Genomic DNA, 23,063 nt, shown 5'->3' with positions numbered 1-23,063 from the left:
ATTTCCTGAACAGAACAGCAATGCGTTATGTTCTAAGATCAACAATCCGCAAATGGGATCTTATAAAATTGTAAATTTTTTGTAAGGGAAAAGACACTGACCAAAGGACAAAATAGCAACCAACATATTGGGAAAAGATCTTTACCAATCCTACATCTGATAGAGGGCTAATGTCCAATATATGTGAAGAACTCAAGAAGTTAGACTCCAGAGAGCCAAATAACCCTATTAAAAATGGGGTACAGAGCTAAACAAAATTCTGAACTGAGGAATATAAAATGGCCATGAAGCACCTAAAGAAATGTTCAACATCCTTAGTCATCAGGGAAATGCAAATCAAAACAACCATGAGATTCCACCTCACACCAGTCAGAAGGGCTAAGATCAAAAACTGGGGTGACAGCAGATGCTGGGGAGAATGTGGAGAAAGAGGAACACTCCTCCATTGTTGGTGAGATTGCAATCAGATACAACCACTCTGGAAGTCAGTTTGGAGGTTCCTCAGAAAATTGGACATAGTACTACTTGAGGACCCATCTATACCACTCCTGGACATATATCCAAAAGATACTCCATCATATAACAAGGACACCTTCTCCACTATGTTCATAGCAGCCTTATTTATAATAGCCAGAAGCTGAAAAGAACCCAGATATCCTTCGACAGAGGAATAGATACAGAAAATGTTGTTTATTTACACAATGGAGTACTATTCAGCTAGTAAAAACAATGACTTCATGAAATTCTTAGGCAAATGCATGGAACTAGAAAATATCATCCTGAGTGAGGTAACCTAATCACAAAAGAACACACATGGTATGCACTCACTTATAAGTGACTATTAGCCCAAAAGCTCGGGACACCCAAGATACAATTCATAGACCACATGAATTGAGTGGTATAGATGGGTCCTCAAGTAGTACTATGTCCAATTTTCTGAGGAACCTCCAAACTGACTTCCAGAGTGGTTGTATCTGATTGCAATCTCACCAACAATGGAGGAGTGTTCCTCTTTCTCCACATTCTCCCCAGCATCTGCTGTCACCCCAGTTTTTGATCTTAGCCCTTCTGACTGGTGTGAGGTGGAATCTCATGGTTGTTTTGATTTGCATTTCCCTGATGACTAAGGATGTTGAACATTTCTTTAGGTGCTTCATGGCCATTTTATATTCCTCAGTTCAGAATTTTGTTTAGCTCAAGAAGAAGGAAGACCAAAGTGTGGATGCTTCAGTCCTTCTTAGAAGGGAGAACAAAATACTCATGGAAGTAAATTTGGTGTTAAGGTTTAGAGCAGAGATGGAAGGAAAGGCCATCCGAAGATTGACCCTCTGTGGGCTCCATCCCACATACAGACACAAAATACTTGCTGATACCCAGAAGTATTTATTCACAGGAACCTCATACAACTCTCTCCTGAGAGGCTCTGCCAGAGCCTGACAAATACAGAGGTACATGCTTGAGGCCAATCACTGAACTGAATACAGGGTCCCCAAAGGAAATTTAAAAAGAACTGAAGGAGCTGAAGGGCTTTGCAACTCCATAGGAAACAGAACAATATCAACCAACCAGAACCCCTTGAGCTCCCAGGAGCTAAACCACCAACCAAAGAGTATATATGGAGGGACCCGTGGCTCCAGTTGCATACGTGGCAGAGGATGGCCTTGTCAGACATCAATGGGAGGAGAAGCTCTTTGTCCTATGAAGGCGTCATGCCCCAGTGTAGGGGAACGCCAGGGTGGGGAGGTGGGAGTGGGTGGTTGGGTATGAAATCACCCTCATAGAAGCAGGGGGAGGAGGGTGGGTAAGGGGTTTTCAGAGGGGAAACCAGGAAAGGAGATAACATTTCAAATGTAAATAAATAAAATATCCAATAAAAAGAAAAATTAGAGGTTGACCCCACCCAAGAAAACCCAAGAAATAAATCTCAGACCAGCAAATCAAAAGAGAAATACACACACACACACACACACACACACACACACACACACACACACCACCATCACCACCACCACCACCACAACAACAACAACAACAAAAACAACAACCACAACAAAATAACATGAATCAATAAACTCTGTTTAAATTCCCCAATGTAAAGGCACAAGCTAACAGAATGGTTGCTAAAACAAAATCCATCTTTCTGTGGCATCCAACAAATACACCTTAACATCAAGGAGAGACATCACCTCATGGTGAAAGATGAAAAAAGGTGGTCCTATGAAGCAAGGTGGTATAGCCATTTTAATACCTGATAAAATGTATTTCAAATCAAAAGTAATCAGAACAGATAGGGAAGGACATTGCATACTCATAAAAGAAAAAGAAATCTACCCAGAGGACTTTGTGATTCTTAACATCTATGCACCAAACACAAGGGCACTCAAGTTCATAAAAGAAACACTACTACAGCTTAAATCACACACCTACTCTTACACACTAACAGTGGAAGACTTTAATACCCAGCTCTTGCCAATAGACAAGTCATCTAGACAAAACTGAGCAGAATGATGGAGCTAACTGACCTTATAAACCAAATAAACCTAACAGATATTTACAAAACATTTCACTCAAACACACACACACACACACACACACACACACACACACACACACACACACACTGTGCAGAGAGGTTGTGGAGATTTGCAGACTCAGTCCTTTCCTCTCACTAGGGATCCTGGGGACTGAACTCCCATCAGCAGGCTCATGTAGCAAGGCTTTTACTTCTGAGCTGTCCCACTGGCTCCTTGCACCATTTTCTAAAAAGATTCCTCCAATTTCCTTGTGGAAATCAGCTGGCTACAAATGTCCTTCTATTTCTTTACTCCCTGCCCATTCTATCCATCTATCCCTGTGAAGCACCACATCACCATGATAGCCCACAGGCAGATTTCTTAACCTGTGAGTTGTGACCCCTTTGCAAAGACCATTGAAAAACAAGGACATCTACATTACAATTTATAACAGTAATGAAATTACAATTATGAAGCAGCAACAAAAATAATTTTATGGTTGGGGGTCACCATGACATGAGGAACTCTATTAAAGGGTCACAGCATTAGGAAGGTTAAGAACTGCTGACACAGAATCGTGATCACCACTGTACTGTGTTACTACACTGTCGTGGTCACTCTATTAATATAATTGAAGAATCAAACTACAAGTCCTATGACATTGTTCAAGATGGTTCTGTTTCTCTTTCTCCACATGACATTTAGGGCTAGTTTGTCAGTTTCTGAAGAGTCCAAATGAGATTGTGATATGAATCCGTCTGAATATGCAAACAATTTGAGGGGCAGTCATTATAACAATATTGTTGTTAATCCACAAACTTGACATATCTTCCTGTTTATTTGGATATTTCTCTGTTTCCATAATGTCTATGTTTATAGAGAAAAACAAAAAAAAACCCTTTTTTTACTTATTCCTAAAAATGTTATGCTTCACGTCATAATATGAATGGAATTGTATTCTTGATTTCAACTTAAATTTTTATTATGTAAATTATTATTTATTTATCTATAATGATATTATATACAGCCCACCACTTTGCTGAATTCAGTTTTTAGTCTTAATAGGTTCCTACTGGTTGTCTGAGAATTGTGAGATGCAAAATCACACCATTCCAAAATAGAGGAAAATTTTACTTCTTTCTCATCTGAGTGCCTTTCGTTAGGACCTAACCATCTCCCACCTCACTGTTGAAGGACCAATCCCTAGTGTGGCTGCATTCACACTAAAGAATCAAGCAAGCTTGAATGAAGTAATAGATGTGATATTCTCTCTCTCTCTCTCTCTCTCTCTCTCTCTCTCCTTCTCTCTCTGTCTCTCTCTCTCTCTCTCTCTCTCTCCTTCTCTCTCTGTCTCTCTGTCTCTCTCTCCTTCTCTCTCTGTCTGTCTCTGTCCCTCTGTCTCTGCCTCTATTTCCCTCTCTCTCTTTGTTCCTCTGTCTCTATCTTTGTTCCTGTCTCTCTCTCTCTCTGTCTCTCTCTCTCTGTCTCTCTCTCTCTGTCTCTCTCTCTCTGTCTCTCTCTGTCTCTCTCTGTGTCTCTCTCTCTGTCTCTCTCTCTCTGTCTCTCTCTCTCTCTCTCTCTCTCTCACACACACACACACACACACACACACACACACACACACACACACACACACCAATGAATGGATATCTGTGAGCTATGAAGATCTTTATGGGAAACGGTCACCATGAACTGATGACCAGACTGTTGCCTGAGATGTCGAACACCTGAAGCATGAAGAATAAACTGCAGTTGCTTATGTCATCAATCCAATGGCATTTTTGGCATTGGATATAAAGAAATTTATTCAGATGGTCCTAAGGAGTGAAGCACTGGTGTGAAAGCTATCTCAGTATCCCAGGACATCACAGGGGTGATGAGAAGCTCACTAGTAGACAAAGTCTGGAAGGGTTCGGAATTGAATCATAGAAAAAAATGCCAGATCTCTGTAAAGTGACTGATAGAAAGTCAATTCTACAAAAATCAGAGAAATAAGAGAGAAAAGCAAAGCAAGGGCCTGCTGTTAGTGGAGCCATTCTGGGGTTGTTTCCTTCCTGTGGTGTAGATTATGTCCCCTTCCCTTCAGGGCCACTGTCTAGGAAAACCTAGAAGACAGAGCTGTAAGAGTGACATATTATCCCTGATGGCCCTACAGGGCAGAGCACCTAACCAAAGAGTATTATGCCAGAGCCTTGAGATCCAATGGCATTTGTCTAGCTAGACTTCCCTTTCTTCCTCCTCAGGTACCCCGTTGAAACGGGAATGGTTAGTCTTTTCCCGTCTTTTCATTGTGTTCTAGGAGCACGTGACTTGTCTGGTTTCGCAAGTCCAAAGCTAGAAAACTTTGCATCAGGGTGAATCATACTTCATGTTTCATTTAGATGAAGGTTTGGGATTTTTTGTATTTTTAATCAACATAGAATTATGTAATATAATATTCTCTTCCATCCTCATCCAAGCCCCTCTCATGGCACCTCACCTTCAAGTTGATAACTTTTTTGTTTGATTATTATTCTTACATATGTGTGTGTATGTACACATAGATAGATGTGTGTGTGTGAAAGATAGATAGAGAGAGAGAGAGAGAGAGAGAGAGGAGACAGTAGATAGATGATAGACAATAGATAAATGTATATAACATGTTGAGCCTTTTTTTGTTATTTGTGTTTATATGGTTTCAGGACTGACTTTTCTGTACTGGAAAATTGATGAGGGCTCATCCCTGAGAGAGTCTAATTCCCCTTCTCCTAGCTTTCCTCAGTGGCTGTAGTTCTTTGTCTAGATATGGAACCCCATGAGATTGTTTCCTCTTCCACATTAACATGTCCATTGATGTTGCCACTGCTCTGGCCTTGCTTATGCAGCCATTCCTGGGACAGACTTTCCCAGCAGACTTCTTATACTTGTCCCACCATCTCTTCTGCAATGATCCCCGAGGCATGTTTAGATAAAGAGTTTGTAGATTGGACTGTAAAGCTAATTCTATAATGAACTAGACAGTTTGAGGCTGAAAACAAATATATTTTGCGTTAATTTGGGAACAGCCGGGGTGGAATGTTATAGATATGATGTAGTACCCAATTAATCCCTACTCAAATTGACTTGCTGGCAGCACAAGCATTCCTCGCTACTCACCCCAGTGTTCTGGGTTCCTGAATGAAATGCATAGGCATGCAGCCTTATAGTTTAATATACCTTAAGCAGCTCAATGGCTGGACCATAATTCCCAGCTTTTGTATGTTGGCTGTCTCTCCATCCTGCCCTTCTCAGACACGGCAGCCACTCCTCTCCTTCTTGCTCCTTCCCTCATCACTTGCCCGAGAATCCTAAAGTCCCACCTTTGTCTCTCTATGCAGCCCTTGGCTGCCAGCAACTTTATTTACCAATCCAAACCAACTGAGGACAGGGACCTTCAGCATTGTGTGCATTCCCGTGTAATGCTGGGGACCCAATTAACATAATTCAAGCATTAGATTAAATCCACACCATAGAGAGAATATGTTCTCTTTCCTCACAACGGTATGTTAAAGCCTTATTCTGTGGTCATATTTGAAGTCGGGAAATAAATTCAAATGAGTTCACAAAAGTGGGCTTTTGATGAGTAAGATTTGAAGAGAATCTCATGGTTCCTCTCCACATCTGAGGCCTCAGTACTAAAAAGCGAAGCTATGATGATCTCATCCCTAGCTGTTCCTGATGGACCTTGATCTGGTACTTCTAACCCTCATAGCTATGTGAACCACATTTCTATTGTTTATGCCCTGCACCCAATAGTGTTTGTCCACAGCTGCCTGAGCCAGCTAATACAACTTTTATTTCATTTAATGACCTAAATACTCTGAAAGAAACACCCTTACCAATGTTGGCTAGAAGAGCTAGGAGTGGCAATGATTCTGGTTTTGTCTTGGGGTGTGCGTTTCAGGGTTTGTTTGTTTGTTTGTTTTTCTGTAAATATGTGTGTGAACTGGGAGACTTGAATATTCCTGCGTACTCTGACTTTGCCTAGCGCTCTTATTGTGAACGGGCATTAGTTCTTCTTATATTTTTAATTTTGTAAGTTTAACTTGATCTTCTGTTTTCAGTGTCTTGAAGTTATGTTATTGTTTGAGATTTGTTTGCCTTCCATTTTGCCACACACACTTACAGTATTGTCACCCTGGACTCTAAAGTGTTTATGGCGTGCTCTGGTTATTTTAAAGTATGTCCTAATGCCTTTTGGGACTCCTGACGTAACTCTGATTTCAGTCGTACACTCTCTGCTTAATTTCACTATTCATGGATTCCCAAATTGTCTTCCTGCTGTCCATTCCAGTATCACCCCATTGGCATGATAAAATTTGTTAAGTCTAGTTTTAGGGTCTGAATGTCTTTTATGTATTTTATCAGAATGTATATTCTGTTGTCAGATGTGCTGTTGAGGACCAGACAGTCTGGGATGCTACTGAAGTCTTAAGGATGACTCTGTAATCTTTAAAATGTCTACTCCAGCTTATCATTTTTGCCAGTCTTTCCTATATCCAAGGGCTCTATAGCTAAAACATGACACATACATGTTCATAGTTTTAATATCTTCCCTTCAACAGTGTGCCTCGTCTGCCTTTTCCTCCTGTAGCCTTTGCTCTGCAACAATGTCCCAGGTGCTACCTCCCTTCCCTTCTGGATGCTTCTGCTCAGTAGATCTTCCCCACCCCTCTACTCCCAATGCACTTGTCCCCTTGTCTCTGATGTATGTCTACTAGAGACAGCGAGTAATTGAATTTTGTTCTGTTTTCTCTTTGCTCCAGTCTGATAACCTGTCTCTTGATTGGATGATTTAATACCCTCACTCATATTCACTGAAATTACTTACATAGTGTTCTGGTTTAGACTGCGTTTCCACATGCCAAGTGTTTTGGTAGGTCCTCTATACCCCCTTTGTTGCTTTTATTCTATGCGTGCTCTTTTCAATTGTAAAAATTTAGTGTTTTAGCAATTTTCACTACTTGTAAAAGATATTTCTTTAGTCATCCCTGGAGTTCTTGAATGTATAGTAACTTACAAGAACCAATCTTAGATTATCTCTTGAGACAGAAAAACATTTAAAAAATATTTAGATATAACTCTATTCCTTTACTTTTTGCTACATTATAAAGATGATTTATAACTGGTTCTTAGAGCTCAGTCTGACCTTGAACTCAATCCTCCTGCCTCTGCTCCCCAGTGCTAGAATTACATGTGTGCGCCACTGTGCTTGGAATCTAGCTCTGTTTTTTTATGATAAGAAGGACACCTCTTATGTGTTTAAAACCCAGTTATATGATAATCACTGCTTTATATAATTTTTTTACTAAAAATATTTAAAGAATGAGAGAAACAGTTGTTTTTTCATTTGTTTGGTTGATTTTGGTTTTTGGTGATATTTTAGTGCTTCTGCTTCTCCCTCTTTTTCATGAGGTCTGGAGCTGTCATGCTGTGCGTTCCTTACTCCAGTATGCTCTCTTCTCCCCCACCTCCTGTGCACTGCTACTTGTAATTATCTTACATGAATGTACATTATAGGCCAACATATAATTATAGTTATCTGTCATTTAACAACCGGGTTGTATTATGTGAAATTTGTCATTAGGTGATCCACGACTGTGAACAACATCCTCGAATTCACTGTAACAAAACATAGGTGTGAGCTATTAGTGCATGATCACAAATCTGCACAGCGTGGTAGCCCATTGAACTCTGTAGTTAATCACAGCATCATGGTAGTTGTGTATCTCAGCATTAAAAGGTGCTGTAAAAAAATAATGGATAAAAAGTCACATCTGTATAAGTCATTTGGTTAAATGGAGCTTATGAGACAGTTGTTCTGGGTTTAGTCAGTGAATGGCTGGTGAGCATGAGGGCCTTGGGCATGACCATTGTACTGAAGCTAAACATTCTACCCTTGGCTTCACAAATCTTATTTTACTGTTTTTATACAATAATAACTAATCTTAGCCTATGGTATCTTCTTTACATTATAAACTTTGAGGTTTTCAATTTTTTGACTTTTTCAATAATGCTCACAGTGCCTAGTATAAAAACGTACACTCTTAGCATCCTTGAATCATTGAAGAATGATACCCCAGACTCGAATAGCATGCAAAAGCGGACTGTTTATTCTACAGATTCCTGTGTGCAGAGGTGCAATTCTATGAGGATGGGAGGACCCTGACTGACTTTGCAGACTCAGTTTTAAAGCCAAAAGGAGGAACATTAGGGAGGGCTATGTGATCTATATCTTGATTGGCGGGTTCTATCTCTAGGTGTCTGGGTATGCTATGATTGGTTAGATCTTGTTTCCAGCATACTTGACTATTCTTGCTTCATGCCAAGGACAGGTAGCTCTCGACCTCTTGGCTGAAAACTTAACTATCCTTTTGCAAAATGGGGAGCAGCCCCTGTAACATAAGCCTGTATTTTTTTTTCCAGGAACTGACTTGCCCCGTTCTGGGCAGGCCTGTCATGGAGTCAGTTTGGATCAGGCCAATTCCCTCCTTTCAGTGCTTTCTGTATATCCTGTTCTTCAACTGTTCTCTACACTTTACATTCATTCATTCATTCATTCATTTTTACTCTTTACAATTTTTTTCTGCTAAAAATACACACAGTTCATTAGTATGCTTTTCAGATGTAGTTTATACTTGGTTCATGTTTCAATTGTCTATCTCTCCTTCTTTGCTTTGATGAGCCATTGTCACCACAACTTTTCTCTTCAGCAAGGACATTTTTCTGTCAACTCTGCAAGCACTTGCTCTATCACCTTCTGTTTCCAGTCTGCAATTTGTATTTTCCTGGTTTTACTATGGTGTGGTTAGGCCTGGAACAGCAATTCAGACTGTGCTCTTGTTATTTATTTGTTATAGGACAACTGGAGAAGAAGAGTGATGTCCTCCATGATTCCTGCATCCCTACTGCAGAATGAAGGTCTGTCGTTATTCCTCGGTGAGTACAACCTCAATTATGTCAGGTCACCCTGGAATGGCAGGGGTTTGGAGAGAGCTCCCTTGGGCTCCACACTCTCATGATCACCATGGAGTCAAGCTCCACTAATTGCCAGATGTTTGCTCTTTCCTTTATGACGATGCCCTGGGGCACACATTGTTCCCTGTCTGATCCAATAAACATAGGACCTTTGGATGGATATTTCCATCAGTTTGCTCTGATCCTGAGAATATTCTTCTTAGTTCTCTCTTTTGCTGGTTCTTTCCAGAAAGTAAATTACTCCAGTGTGTAGCTTATTGCTTTCTCCTTTCAAGTTTCTATTGATTTTTTTTCTGAGCACATTCAAGTTTGAGCTTCCTTCAAACTCGATTGCAAATGCAATCAGCACATTAGAGAGGAGCCACAAACTCTCGATGCCTGCCTCGCTTCTAAGTAAAATGTCCAAGCCATGAACTCCAGACCTGAGTTCAGCATTTGTGGATGGCATCCCTTATTCAAAGTTCAGGATATTGGGTGGGGACAGTAGCCTAGGTCTTCTTGGCTCGGCACACCCTAAGAAATGGCTTTCGATGACCATAACAGAGTACATTGTCCTCAGTGTGCTGTGGCTTCCCAGAGCCTCTGCCCTAAGAATGAGGGTTCAGTGGAATAACGGCAGCACAGGATGATGAGAAATGAATGCATGCTCCTCTAGGAAAGCATAGCTCTCAACTTGCAACTCTGGACATGGAATTCTGGGTTTAAGCTGGGAAAAGGAGGTCATGGTTCAAATACCACTACTTTTAACAAGTTTCAGGAAATTCGATAAATACATTTTTTATTCTTTAAGTAAATTTTTTATTCTTCAGATTTCCTGAATTAATTTCAAAAATATTTTAAAACTTCTATAAAAACAACTTCCTGGGATTTTTTTTTAAATGGATGATGTTTTAAAATATATACACCTTACCCTTGCTCTGTAAGAAAACAATGTCACAGGATATAGCACACCGTTTGAGAATGGAGCTCCCTGGATGCGCTTGGATAGTCAGAAGTCCAAATGCAGAAGCAAGCTGTCATTTTCCCGAAATAAAACACTAAACAATCTGTTTGCTTGTTTGTTGTATAGGACATGATCAGGCCTACGTCTGGGATGTTCCAGAGGCACAGAGATGGAGATCGATGCAATAAACAAGAGGTTTAATAAGACAGTACGCTGGGGTGACCCTGTACCCTGAAGAATAAAGGCCCACACCCTTTATACTCTTTCAAGGTATAGGCTTTAGGTTACAGCATGAGTTGGTTATTTCTCACTGGTGGGGCCTATTACTTTTTTAATTTATTGGTGGCCTCCTATTGTCCTTTGAATTCATTGGAGTTCCTTGGTGGGGAAATATCTTTCGCATGCAGAAGGGGTGGTGAAGGACCCCTGCTAAAGGCAGCTAGCTCATTTCCTGGAACAGGGTGTTATCCTAAATTCCACCTGGTGTTTGCTTAAGGCTGCCTTGTCCTTAAGTTTGAATCGTACAGTTGTCTCTCTGTGTAGCCCAGGCTGGTCTCACACACAATCCTACTGTTTCAGTCCTGGGATCATAGACATGTGCAACAATGCCTGGTTGACTAGTGTTAAATAAAAATTCAATAAAATGCTAACCAAGTGAGTTAGCAATTTTATTTTTAAAACAATGACTAATACATTTAGTCATAGTACAGTATACTCAGAATTTAAGGATAGATGTATTTTAAGAGAACACATTGCACATTACTGTATATAGCCCCATTTACTGTTATAAGGAATAAAACTTCTATGTGTTTTTATGAATGCAGCATATAAGTGGTAAATCTAATAAAAGTAGAAAAATGTACTATGTATATAAAATTTTGTACACATAGTACAAAAAAGTGAATGAGCTAGCAGACTTCAATTTGATCTGGTGGTTGTTTGTTAAGGGATAAAGAACACCTACCCTTGTATTTATGTAGAAAATATAGATAATAGATTGGTGTATGATTGATGATAGGTAGATAGATAGATAGATAGATAGATAGATAGATAGATAATAGACAATAGCAGATAGATAGTAGACAGATGATAGTAGATACATAAAAATAGAAAGATGATAGATAGATAATAGTAGATAAATAGTAGACAGATACATAGAAAATAGAAAGATGATAGATGATAGATAGATAGATAGATAGATTATAGATAGAAGATAGATTATAGATAATACAACTTTCAGTGAGTATAAGTGATTAAGTGCTTCTGTAATTTTGAAACTCAGACTTACCCCACAGTTCCTGTTAGAACTGGATGTCACCTCTCACATGTTCCTGTGATCCACATTTCCTTGGACCCATTTGCCTCCTTCATGGGAGTTGGGATAGGAGCTCCATGATCTTGATTAAATTCCAGCCCCAGCTTACTTACTTACCAAATATTCAAACGTGGACAACATTTCTTCTCTCTCGGTTTCTACAAATGCGGTGGATTGATCAGCCCTCCCCTTGTGAGCCACCCTGAAGAGCAGTGATCTCCTGGTTGAAGTGCTTTGCACAGAGTAGGTATGAAATTCCTAAGAATCAGGATTACTATTGTAGTGGTTCTTTTTCTTCTTTCTATTAATGGACAAGATCATATTAAAAAACTAATATGGATACATGTTATACTCTGCCTCCCCATTCAAAGGCCATTCATAAAATGTGCTCACAGCATTAGCCTACCATCACTACAGGGCTTTCCAATGGGCGTGCAGCATTTATCTCTCCTTAATGGATGCTTTCCCATTGTCTTTTAGGTTCTACTCCAGGTTAGATGAGAATTTAGTATACAGTAGCATGGATCTTAATAAATACATAGCTTTTCCTGGGACCACATGCCTAAGCTCAACTCTAGAAAGGGAACATTGACTGTGACAGAGTTATCAACCAGAAGACAATTATTTCAGACCATTTCACAAAACAGCAGCAACCAGCCTCGGCTCTAAAGCTATCTCTGCTTTGCTCTAGCTTCCCCAGAACTAGTGACAAACTTAATTAGCCCAACAATTGCTATGGGAGAATTACCATCTTTTTTAGGCAACTGATTCTGATCCCTAAGCCCAAAGCATTAAGAGGTAACATAGTCTGATCTCAGCCCCAAATACTTAATCTATTACAAACATTCCCCAGTTAAGTCTTTCTATGTCCCAGAAAGGACACCTGTCCATTTTTAATATGAATTAACCTTTTCATTTCAGTCTTCCTCTTTGAAGCTTAAGGTAATGCAGAAGATATTGACCAAGGAATCCATCAGAACTGTTGCTTTGGGACTACAGAAGGTTTTCAAAACACCCTCAGAAATGCACAGATAAGTCTTTTGATGAAACACTCCCAATCTTAGAGACATTTTTAGCCGGCCCAAATGTTTATCCTCAAGTGCTTTCCATGCTGTCAGCACAAGCTGGGCATGTTTACGATGCAGTCCACATCCAGCAGGAGTCCAAAATGTGGCCTGTTGTCAGAGAAGGCACCAGAAACTGTCTTGTCTGCATTACTCACGATGCTGGTACAAGATCAATAGTTGCAGTTCACCCAGGAAGCTGCCTAGCCCAGCAAGCAGTCATTCTGACACAGTGAATTTAGGGAGAAGGATGTGCTTCTTTGCAAAACCCAGAAGGCAGCCTTCTCAGGTTAACAAAGAGGACAGTGAAGCAGCAAGCAGCTACTAGGCCTGAGACTACCACCTGGGAGCACTTCTTTCAAGGGAGGAGCTGGATGGAAACACAGCATTCAAAGGGAGAGAAAGCACAATGGAGTTTGTGTGTGCCACAGTTGCAGTGAGGAAGTGTGGTCATGACAGAGCTTCAAGGCTCAGAAGGGGGTACACCAACTCCCTGCCTTCCCTTTCTATCGTTCCTTTGGAGACTATCCAGTCTTACATCATCTTAAATCTCTCAAGAAACTGCTTCTACTTCAAGGCAGATGTGGCCTGCTGGAAATAATAACAATAATGTCGGAGCCATGATGTCTTTACTAAACATAAGCAGGTAGATTTGAGGTCATTGATAAAAGAAGAACATCAATGAAACAAGACCATGTGTTGAATATCACGAATATGTCAACTAAAGAGTTATTAATCAACCCACTTGAACATACATACAACAGAAGCATTAATCATCACACAAATCATTTCTTCATTGTCTACTGTGTGCACAATAGAACAGCTTTAGTCTATGGGTCATTCACTGGGCCATGTATTAACGGCATTTTGTAGTTGTGACAAAATCACCATGACCAAGGCAACTTGAGGAAGAGAGTTGATCTTGGCTTGCAGTTCCAGAGGATAAAGGTCCATCAGTGGTACAGAAGCATTGCAATAGCTGACAGCTGTGTTGGCAGAAGCAGGAAGCTAAGCGCTCACATCCTCAACCACAAGCACCATGCAGGGAGCAAGCAACAAATAGGCCGTATAACATAAATGTCTGCCCCATGACATACTTTCTCCAGGCAAGCAGTACCTCACAACGGTTCCCAAACAGTGCCACCAAATGGAAACCAAATCTTCAAATACCAGAACTTCCAAGGGAAATTTCTCACTTAAACCATCAATGGCCATGAAAAGTGGGTAAATACTTGTACCTCTTTCACTGATGAAAACCCCAGTCATTAATAATGGTTCTCAAAGAGGGGATCCAAGGCCAGCAACCTTAAACATCACGGGGAAGCTTGTTAGAAATAGGGATTCGTTGGTCCACTCCAGACCTACTGAGTCACATGGCTGGTTCCTGGCCATCTTACATTTTAACAACACTTCCAGGAAAGTTTAATGTGTGCTAAAGTTTAAGAACGTCTGCCCTGGGATGAGGTTTCTTGGAAGTTTTGATTGTACATCCCAATAACCCAGACACCGTGGAAATCTACCATATGGATCCTAGCCCTAGACGCTTTCATTTGGTTGATCTAGATGGATGGATTGTGTTTCTGTCTCAGGTAGCTGTAATCAACAGCACACCCACAAGATAAATAAGTGTCCCAAGGTCCCTGCAGCTGCCTCCTCTGAGAGCTTCCTAGGGACATTGAATCTCAACTGTTGTCCTCCACCTGAGGCTTCAAATCTGTAGGTTAACAAGATCTCTAAAGGAGGGACATAGCTATGAAATGTGGATGGGATCAGAACGCGATACTCACAAAAGTCATAGCATTTAGTCATCCGTGTTGATTTAACTGTCCCTATCAGTAAGACAGTTATTATTGGAAGATATCGATGGGGTTTCGTTCCAATCCAATGCCTTTTCACATGGCATTTCCTGAGTACTCTTCTTCATCAATTTGTCAACAGAATAGCAGCTTGACGGAGCTATGAGGAAGCTTACGCAGCCCAGTAGAAAATCAAATGTGTATTGGATATTAGGCATGGTTTTCAAATGTACAGTAGAGGGGTTGGGGATTTTGCTCAGCGGTAGAGCACTTGCCTAGCAAGCGCAAGGCCCTGGGTTTGGTCCCCAGCTCCGAAAAAAAGAAAAAAAGAAAAAAAAAGTCAAATGTACAGTAGAGTAAAAAGAACAAGAATCTAAGAGACAAGCATCGAAGACTACAGAGGGTGCTTGCTTTCATCTACTCGAGCCAAAAGACAAAATATCTTTGAACTCTAGAACCAAGTCTGGAAAGTCCAAGGCTTGACTTTCTGCTGTATTGGGACGAGGGGAGGGATGCGTGGGGAGACAGCTGTTCTCTACTCCTTCAAAGGAGTTAAGAATTCATCAACAGGAGGGTGAGCACTAATTTGGGCTATAACACTTGTTAGTGATAGAAGTCAACCGTAGAGCTACAGGAAGACATGGATGCACATCACAGCCGCAATGCAGAGAAATGCAAATTGCTCAAGGACATGTGATATGCAAATACTAACTCTATAGAACATCACCTTGTCACACACAGGCCTATAGCCAAAAATACTAAAAGTATAAATATTACAAGGAATAGCATCTGCCTCTGAGGAAAAATAGAAAATACGACTGGGTAGGGCATGAAAGGAGAAAATGAGTATTTTATTATATTCTAGTTCTGAAGCTGTGAGGTAAGTCTTAATACCTGGGTCTTTGTGATGTCCTTAGTGTAGTTCCATATGTCTGAAACACCTAGTGTCTGTTTTCTTAGAAAATAGAAGGAAAACAGAACAAAACCAATTCTAACTTTGCCACTACCTTGGGGTTGGAGGTCCCCACAGTCAATGCTTACTATGAGAACACAACAGTTTGCATTACCCTTGGTGGAGTGGGGGTGGAGGGTCAGGTGGGACATGAATGAGCCCTACTCTACATTCTGAATGCCTCACTATATTATTTCTATAAAAGGAATATTATTCACATTGGTATACACAGGTATGTGTCAATCAATATGTATATGGATTCACACACATATACACATACACACATATACACACACACATACACACACACACACACAGAGACACACACACACACACACGCATGGGATACACACCAGGGATTCGAGAGTTTCAAAGGATAGTGGGTGTGTAAGCTCTAACTACTGTCCTGAATCGCTCCTACTGTCCTACTGTTTTGTGAATCACTCCCTGTTCTACTGATGCCTAAGACTGGGAAATTAGACAAAACTACTGTCAAATGCATTCAGCTGAAGCTGCCTTGCAACGACACACATAAGTGTTTACCCAGAACTAAACTTTGTTCTGAGCCTACGGCTTTGGAACCTGGACCCATATTAAGGATTCAAGATAATCCTGTGAGGTGTGGTACCGTAGTAGAGTTCATCAGGGCCATAGTATTGTGCAAAGTCACGAAGCTTATAAAAGTCAGAGCCATGATCCAACTCTGTAGGTTGTCTCCGGTGATCGCACTGAACTACTCATCTTCAGTGTCTTGCAGGAATGACCAGTATAGGCAGTGTTTTTACTCCACAAATCAATAAAGCCTTTCTCATAATCATAACTCCTTTTAAATGACAGAAACCACAGCATGTGTCAGGAGAGCTGCAGCTTAAGAACTCAAACAGAGCCAGCCTCTCTGGCTAGGAGACTGTTTTGCTGCCCTGCTGCTGCAAGCTTGATTACTGGGTCAGCAATGTCACTTGGACACTTAGAGATACAGACACGGAGACCTACCCTGGCCTGCGGGAGCACAGCTTGTGCTGAACATTTTCAAGATTGATGGAGGACTAATGGACATAAACTAAGCCCATAGACTGAAGTCACACTGCCCGCATTTAAATTCGGGCTCTTAACCACCATTTTGGTTTGGAACAAGTTTTTGTTTGTTTGTTTATTTGTTTTTAATTTGCTTTGCTTCAGTCTTTTCTTATGTAAAAAACATGGAAGACTACTGCTCTCAAAAACCTGTTTTGAGAGTTTCATACCAAAGGACTTAGAATGGGGACTTAAGCACAGTGTGCACAGCACATGTGACTTGTCACCCCTGTGCCAATTCTGCACTCCTTTAAACATGAAGGGAACAGAAATCCCAACCACACCCTCCACGAAGGATCACAGAATATGTCTACCGTGAACTTCAGCCTGTCTTAAGGACAGAACTCTGGCTTGGAGAGTGCGCCTGTCTTCTGCACTGCAGTCTCTGGGACAGGGTGAAAAGTTAGAGAAGAGATAGGTAAACTATATAATTATTCCACAGATGACTATATGTGTGTGAAAAAAGAATCCGCCGAGACACGGGACCAAAAACTCACATTCTTCAAATCTCTTTTGCTTTGAATTTGTTAGTGTCCCTTCAAAGCCAACTACAGCTCCTTGGAAGGTAAGCGATGTCCCAAGTCCCTCAGACTTCCTCTGTAAATGGCTAGAATGAGTATGGCCGTGTGGGACCTCATATGAGGGTGTGTCTCTGAAAGGCAGAGTCCTTGGCTTTGCTCAAGGTAGGGTGAGGGACACTTCTCAGGGTCTTTCAACAAAAAGGATTGGCCAGCTGAGCCCACATTGTTTAATTTGTAGTTGATCCTTCACAGACCTCTCTTTCTGAGAACAGTTGCCATAAAAAAATGTAAAGAAAGAGATTTATATGAGGAACACCTACTGGGAAGAGTGTGATCTCAAGTGTCGCCCATCCCTAATTCTCTAACTGCATTTAAATAACTTTAAATGTTCATAAATATGCTGTCCCCCAAAAACAGATCATCTTAGGCACCAAGAAAGAGATTGATTTTATGGTTGGGGAAAAATGGTCAAATTCCACCACCACAGCTATATTTTCATCATGGAACATTTTCTTTTTGTTTGTTAGTTGAAATGCTTCCAGGAAGCAGTTCTTCTATTGCCTTTGAAGGGGAATTAATACAGTCTCAGTAAGGTTCTATTTATTTGAAACATAACATGTGGGCAGAGAGAAAGAATTTTCAAGTAGTCGTTACCCATAATACAAATCTTACCCTCTCCCTGGAGGCCATTCCAGGCTCTCGTGGCCAATAACACCTTCAGTTAAACAGATCACTGGACTTAGAAAAGGACTCTTGAAATGCACTCCAGGAGCGTCACAAGTTTGGCTGCTTTCTGCCACCTGAAGGAGTTATCTGGAAGCATGTTAACCTGTCCCAACACATTCTTTATTTCTTCCCTTACTCAGTGATGTCTAATGGGTCCCTAGTAAGTACTAAAAACAAATAAATTATTGTATCACCAAATACAAGTTTGTTTGAAGAAGAGCAAAAGGACAGAGACAGAGAGACAGAGAGGGAGAGGGAGAGGGAGAGAGTGAGACAGAGAGAGAGAGACAGAGAGAGGGGGGGGGAGGGAGGTAAAGTTCTGGTGGTACTATTGTAACAGGGTACCCACCGAGGCTATTTTCTTTAGTTCTTATTTTAGCCAAGTGTCTGTCATTTTTCTTAGGTGGAGTCATCATAGCCAGCCTCTGCTCCTGCTACGAAGGACTTAGCATGGCCCTATGTGAACGGAAGTATTTATGACACTCAACCGATTGGTATGTGGTTTAGAGGAGACTTTGTCTTGTAGAAGCTGCCCATTCCTGAAGGGACAGAGGTCTTTCATGAGACTCCTCACTGTAGAAGGTGACGAATGAGAAAATAGCAGTCCTCAGCTTGGGCTTCATTGCTTTAAGAAAGGAAAGATTTTGGGACTGATGCTCCTCAGGGCCCTTCTAACAGAAAAAAAAAAAAAAACCAACAAACCCATGTCTGGAGTGTTAATGTGTCTGTTGGCACCAATTCTTATTCTACCTGGGGTCTCAAATATCCTTACAATAAATTCCAATCACCCTGAGTAATTGGTACAAGTTTGTTCATTTCACCCCAGGGAAAGCTGCTTGGCTTAAACAACAGAGCTCTCAGGACCGAGGTATTGGTCCCAACTGTGTAGTGGGGCCTCACACGAAACAAGAACCCAGGGGTGCATGAGCCAGGCTCACCGGCCCGGGCTTTATGTTCATCCTTCCACATAACGTGAGACAGGTGGCAATGTGCCCATTTGACAGGGAAAAAGCCTGAGGCCCTGAAGGTTATGTTCTTGGCCTAAAGCTATTCGAATAGCAAGTGGAATGAGAAATAGGACTCAGAGGCCTGACTGACTCCACAGTGCATGCTCTGGGCCTATCCTCTGTAAGATTTTATCTAATCCATGATAATTCTATGAGGTGAGGATAAGCCACCACCTACAGCTATTGGGAGAAGGCAATGCCCTTGACTTGGTCTTGCTGCCAGGGAAACCTCGTTTTCTTTATTTAAGGACGAGGGGGCATGTTTCTCCTAAGAGGTGCACAGCTCAGTTCTAGAAAGGCACGAAGGTGCTAAGAATACTGTAGTGGTGGAGGGCAGGTGGTTACCATCTTATTTTGAGCAACGTTGAAGAGGCTGCAGCATGGTTTGGGTTTTGCTGTTTTCTGCCCATCTCGGGTTATTTTCCATGGACCCTTTCTGAGCCCTGCTTTCTGGATTCATTTCACACAGAACTCGTCCCACACTGGCAGAAGCCCAGCCCTCCTCATATTTTAAGGCTTGTTTCATTTTTGTATTATCGCTTTAACTAACAATTTGCCTTGTGAATCCTCGTCTCACACTGGCTCAGCTGATGGGGAAAGGCACTAAAAGGGAAGGATGACCTGGCTGGTGAACAGGCCATTGTGTCTGAGACAGAAATCAATGGCAGCCATGCAGATTGCAAAAGAAGCTGCAAATAAAATTACTGTAAATTTAATTAAAACATTCCAGCCAAGTCCATACATTTGGTATTGATTACCTGGCCTGCAATTTCAGGGAGTTAATTAACAGCCTCCTCCTGGACAACAAGTGAACGCCAGATCTAATGCTGGTTGTCCTAGCAACAAGTAGGCGAGAGCAGCACACAAATTCAATGGGAAGGAAATACAGAATCATATTGAATTAGACTCAAATGCAATGATTTAAAAATATGAAGAGGCAACTTCAAGTTCAAAACACATCTTTCTGAGCCCGAGTCATTTTATGATTCTAATTGGGCCAGAATAGAGTGCTGGTGTTAATGGACGGGAAGGCAGAGTGAAGGGGGTGGGCACAGATGTCACTTCAGATCATTCATTACTATTAGAGCGCTCCACCCAGAACTGCAGGCTTAGGGTACTGTCTCCACAAGGAGTCATCTGAAGGGAAAATAGGCCATTTTGTATGATCCCCTGCATCAATAAAGAAAAGAAGTTTCTTTTCTCTTCCCCAGAACACAGGCAATGGGAAGAAGTTCATCCTAGGGACTACCATGGAAACTGTCTTCTGTGCTGTGTTCATGCCTATGCCCCAGGTACCATTGCTTGTGCACTCTGGGCTCCTTCCCTGGTTTACCCTGGCTGCCTAAAGACTTTATTTCTTTCTGGCAAAGGTAGACTTCTGAATTTGGTGGCTGCATGCGAGTTGCCCAATGACAATGGTCCTTAATTGGCCTTGTACTTACAAAAAGGTAGCTCGGCTTATCCAGTCTGTAGCTGAACTCCACCTCTGCCATCGCCACTACTGAATATATCTATCTGACTCATGGAGGCCCTCCTGGGGTTCCCAATTTGGTATTGCACTAATCTGCGCTATGCTGTTTCAACTAATACCACCGGTTGACATATTTTTGCAGAAAGGGCGTTTCTTCCCTCTGATGTGGAGGCCGGAAAGGCTGTGGCATCAGCATCTTCTTGTCCTTCCTCTTATGGTGGAAGAACAAAAGGATGAACAGCATACACCAAGGAGAGACCGTGAGGGACACTCACCTTTCTGACAATCTACTCTCCAGGTAATTAACTCATTGTTAACAAAAGGTCATCAATCCTTTCATGGGGACTCTGAGTTTACAGACCAATTATCTCCCATTAGACGCCATCTTCCAAGACCAGCTCAGAGACCAAGGCTTCAACATATGGATCTGAGGGCCATACCCTAACTACAACAGGTATTCAACCTCCGCTTTTGTTCCCTATGAAACAAAAGTAATCTCAAAAGGGATACCGTGATGATGGTAATAGCAGGTAGAAATTCCCCATTACCCAGAATCTACTCCATCTCAAGAATGGTGCTGGCTTCTTTCCTTTGTGCAGCTTCAGTGTTTACAATCAACCCTAAAGACCACAGTTTTGAGACTGAGGAAACAGGTTCTGTCAGTGTTCGAATGAGGCTTTTCCCAGTAGTCTTGGGCATTTGAGCATTTGGCCCCTAGTTGGTGGCGCTGTTGAGGGGAAGTTTAGGTGGTGCAAACTTCCTGGAGGAAGTAAATCACTGGGGGGAGACTTTGAGATTAAAATCCCCTGCCTCTCCCCGTTTCTTCTTTCTGTTTGGTGCTTGGGGTTGAGCATATGATCTCTCACCTTCGAGATTCGGGATACCAGTCCTACTGTTCTGTCATGATGGATTTTTTTTTTATCACCTTTGGAGCATAAGCCAAAACAAGCTCTCTCTTCATTATGTTGCCTTCGATCATGGTGTTGTATCAGAGCTACAGAAAAGTAAATAATACTGGTTTACAAAGGTGAGTTTCTTCGCCCCAATCCCATCACAGGTCTATTTTAAAGTCATCTTTGCAAGGTCTGTTTTCTTCCTACCATTCAAACAGCTTTCCCACCATTGCTATGCGCCTTCTTTTTCAAAATTAAAGCAGAATCCTAAGCAGAACTCTGATTGGTAAATTGTGAAAATGCAGACAGGTAGAGGGGCAGAGTCAATCTACTCAACCACCACTACCACCACCACCACCACCAACACACACACACACACACACACACACACACACACACACACACACACACACACACACACACACACCAACAGAAACTATTGGGATGTCTCCACAGTAGTCAGTGCTCTAGGGACACAGTGATGATTCTGGCTTCCATCATAAGTTCCTGCTCAACAAGGAAAAACTCCAAGGGGCTGTCCAGAGCCTGGCTCGACTTGCTTGGCTGATGCAGGGTCTCAGCTGGTACTGCAGGCTCAGCTTGCTTCTCATTAGCAACCATCAGGATAGCAAACACATACACAAAGGAGTGGGGATACCAGCCTCCACAATGTATTTCCAGAGAACAGGAGGTGCTCGGTTTACATCCTTTAGCAGACTTAACGTATTCAGCTTTAACTGAGATGATAAGGAAAGTTCTGGAAAGAGACCAATCCCAGATCAGTTCTGGATGTGGTGTGTGTGTACCTGCACAAATGGGTATCATTTTGGACACAGTTCTCTGTGTACTAAAGAGAATTAAGCTGAGTGACGTGGCACAGCATGACCCTGTTTTGGGGAGCTGTGATTAAACATATTTTTTGGAGCTAAAGAGAAGCCTCAAGTTTAAGAGCACTGGCTGCTCTACCAAAGTACCCGCATTCAATTCCCAGCACCCACGTTGTTCTGCCTCACCATCTGCAACTCCCGTTCCCGACGCTCTGATGCCCTCTTCTGGCTTGCTTTGGAACTGCACACAAGTGTTACACAAACATGGATGTAGAGGGAATGCCCATAAACGTAAAATAATAATTTAAAAATGATTTCTAAAATAAGAAAACCCAAATCACTCTCTACAGGGATTTACATGTTACTAAAATAAAAAACTAGAAATGTCGTAGTTTGTCACTTAAATGTACCTCCAGCTGCCTGTTGACCAAGCTTTGAGAAAGGCTGTAAAGAATGAGGGATTGTGAAGTGAAGACCTGCCACTTTCCCTTCTTAACCTTGATTTCTGTTGCAAATCAAGTCGGGACCTTAAGGCGTTCACCTCCCCTCCACTTCTCAGTCCTGCCTTTACTCAGAGTCTGGTGCCAGGAAAACCAAGTGACTGGAATTCACAAGCAAACCGGGTAGACAGGTGTGGTTTGGGACTAAGAGTGAGAGAAGGGGCCCTGACATATAAGCACAAATTGCTTTCACTCAAACCTAGCTCTCACTTGTGCTAACAGCATGACTTTGGAGTATGACTTAGCTCCAGATTTTCCTGAAGCTCAGCCCATTCAACTCTAGCCTAGGTGCGTTAGTGTAGAAGTGACGGACCTGAAAGTCACATGAGCTCTTGATGACCAAGAGCCTGAGGCAGTACCTGACATGCAAGGAGCCCCAAATTACCTGTTAGGAGGATCACAAGTATGGACTGGAGGCTACTGTGCAATAGGCAGAGGCCATCTGCCTAGAGGGCCTCACGCACG

At 41.7% G+C, this 23,063-nt stretch overlaps 1 long non-coding RNA gene across 1 annotated transcript in view; it reads right to left on the bottom strand.

Annotated features, from left to right (window-relative positions):
• Positions 1-23,063, bottom strand: part of LOC102549475 (uncharacterized) — an 80,527-nt gene that overhangs the window by 35,270 nt on the left and 22,194 nt on the right. The window contains exon 5 of the long non-coding RNA XR_361697.5: positions 21,245-21,372. This is a non-coding gene — a long non-coding RNA (uncharacterized LOC102549475). The remainder of the gene's footprint in view (positions 1-21,244; positions 21,373-23,063) is intronic.

The sequence above is a fragment of the Rattus norvegicus genome, chromosome 19, assembly GCF_036323735.1.
Source record: "Rattus norvegicus strain BN/NHsdMcwi chromosome 19, GRCr8, whole genome shotgun sequence".
Classification (NCBI taxonomy): domain Eukaryota; kingdom Metazoa; phylum Chordata; class Mammalia; order Rodentia; family Muridae; genus Rattus; species Rattus norvegicus.
Note: the sequence above shows the minus strand (reverse complement) of the source record. Positions and strands in the feature narration are given on the sequence as shown.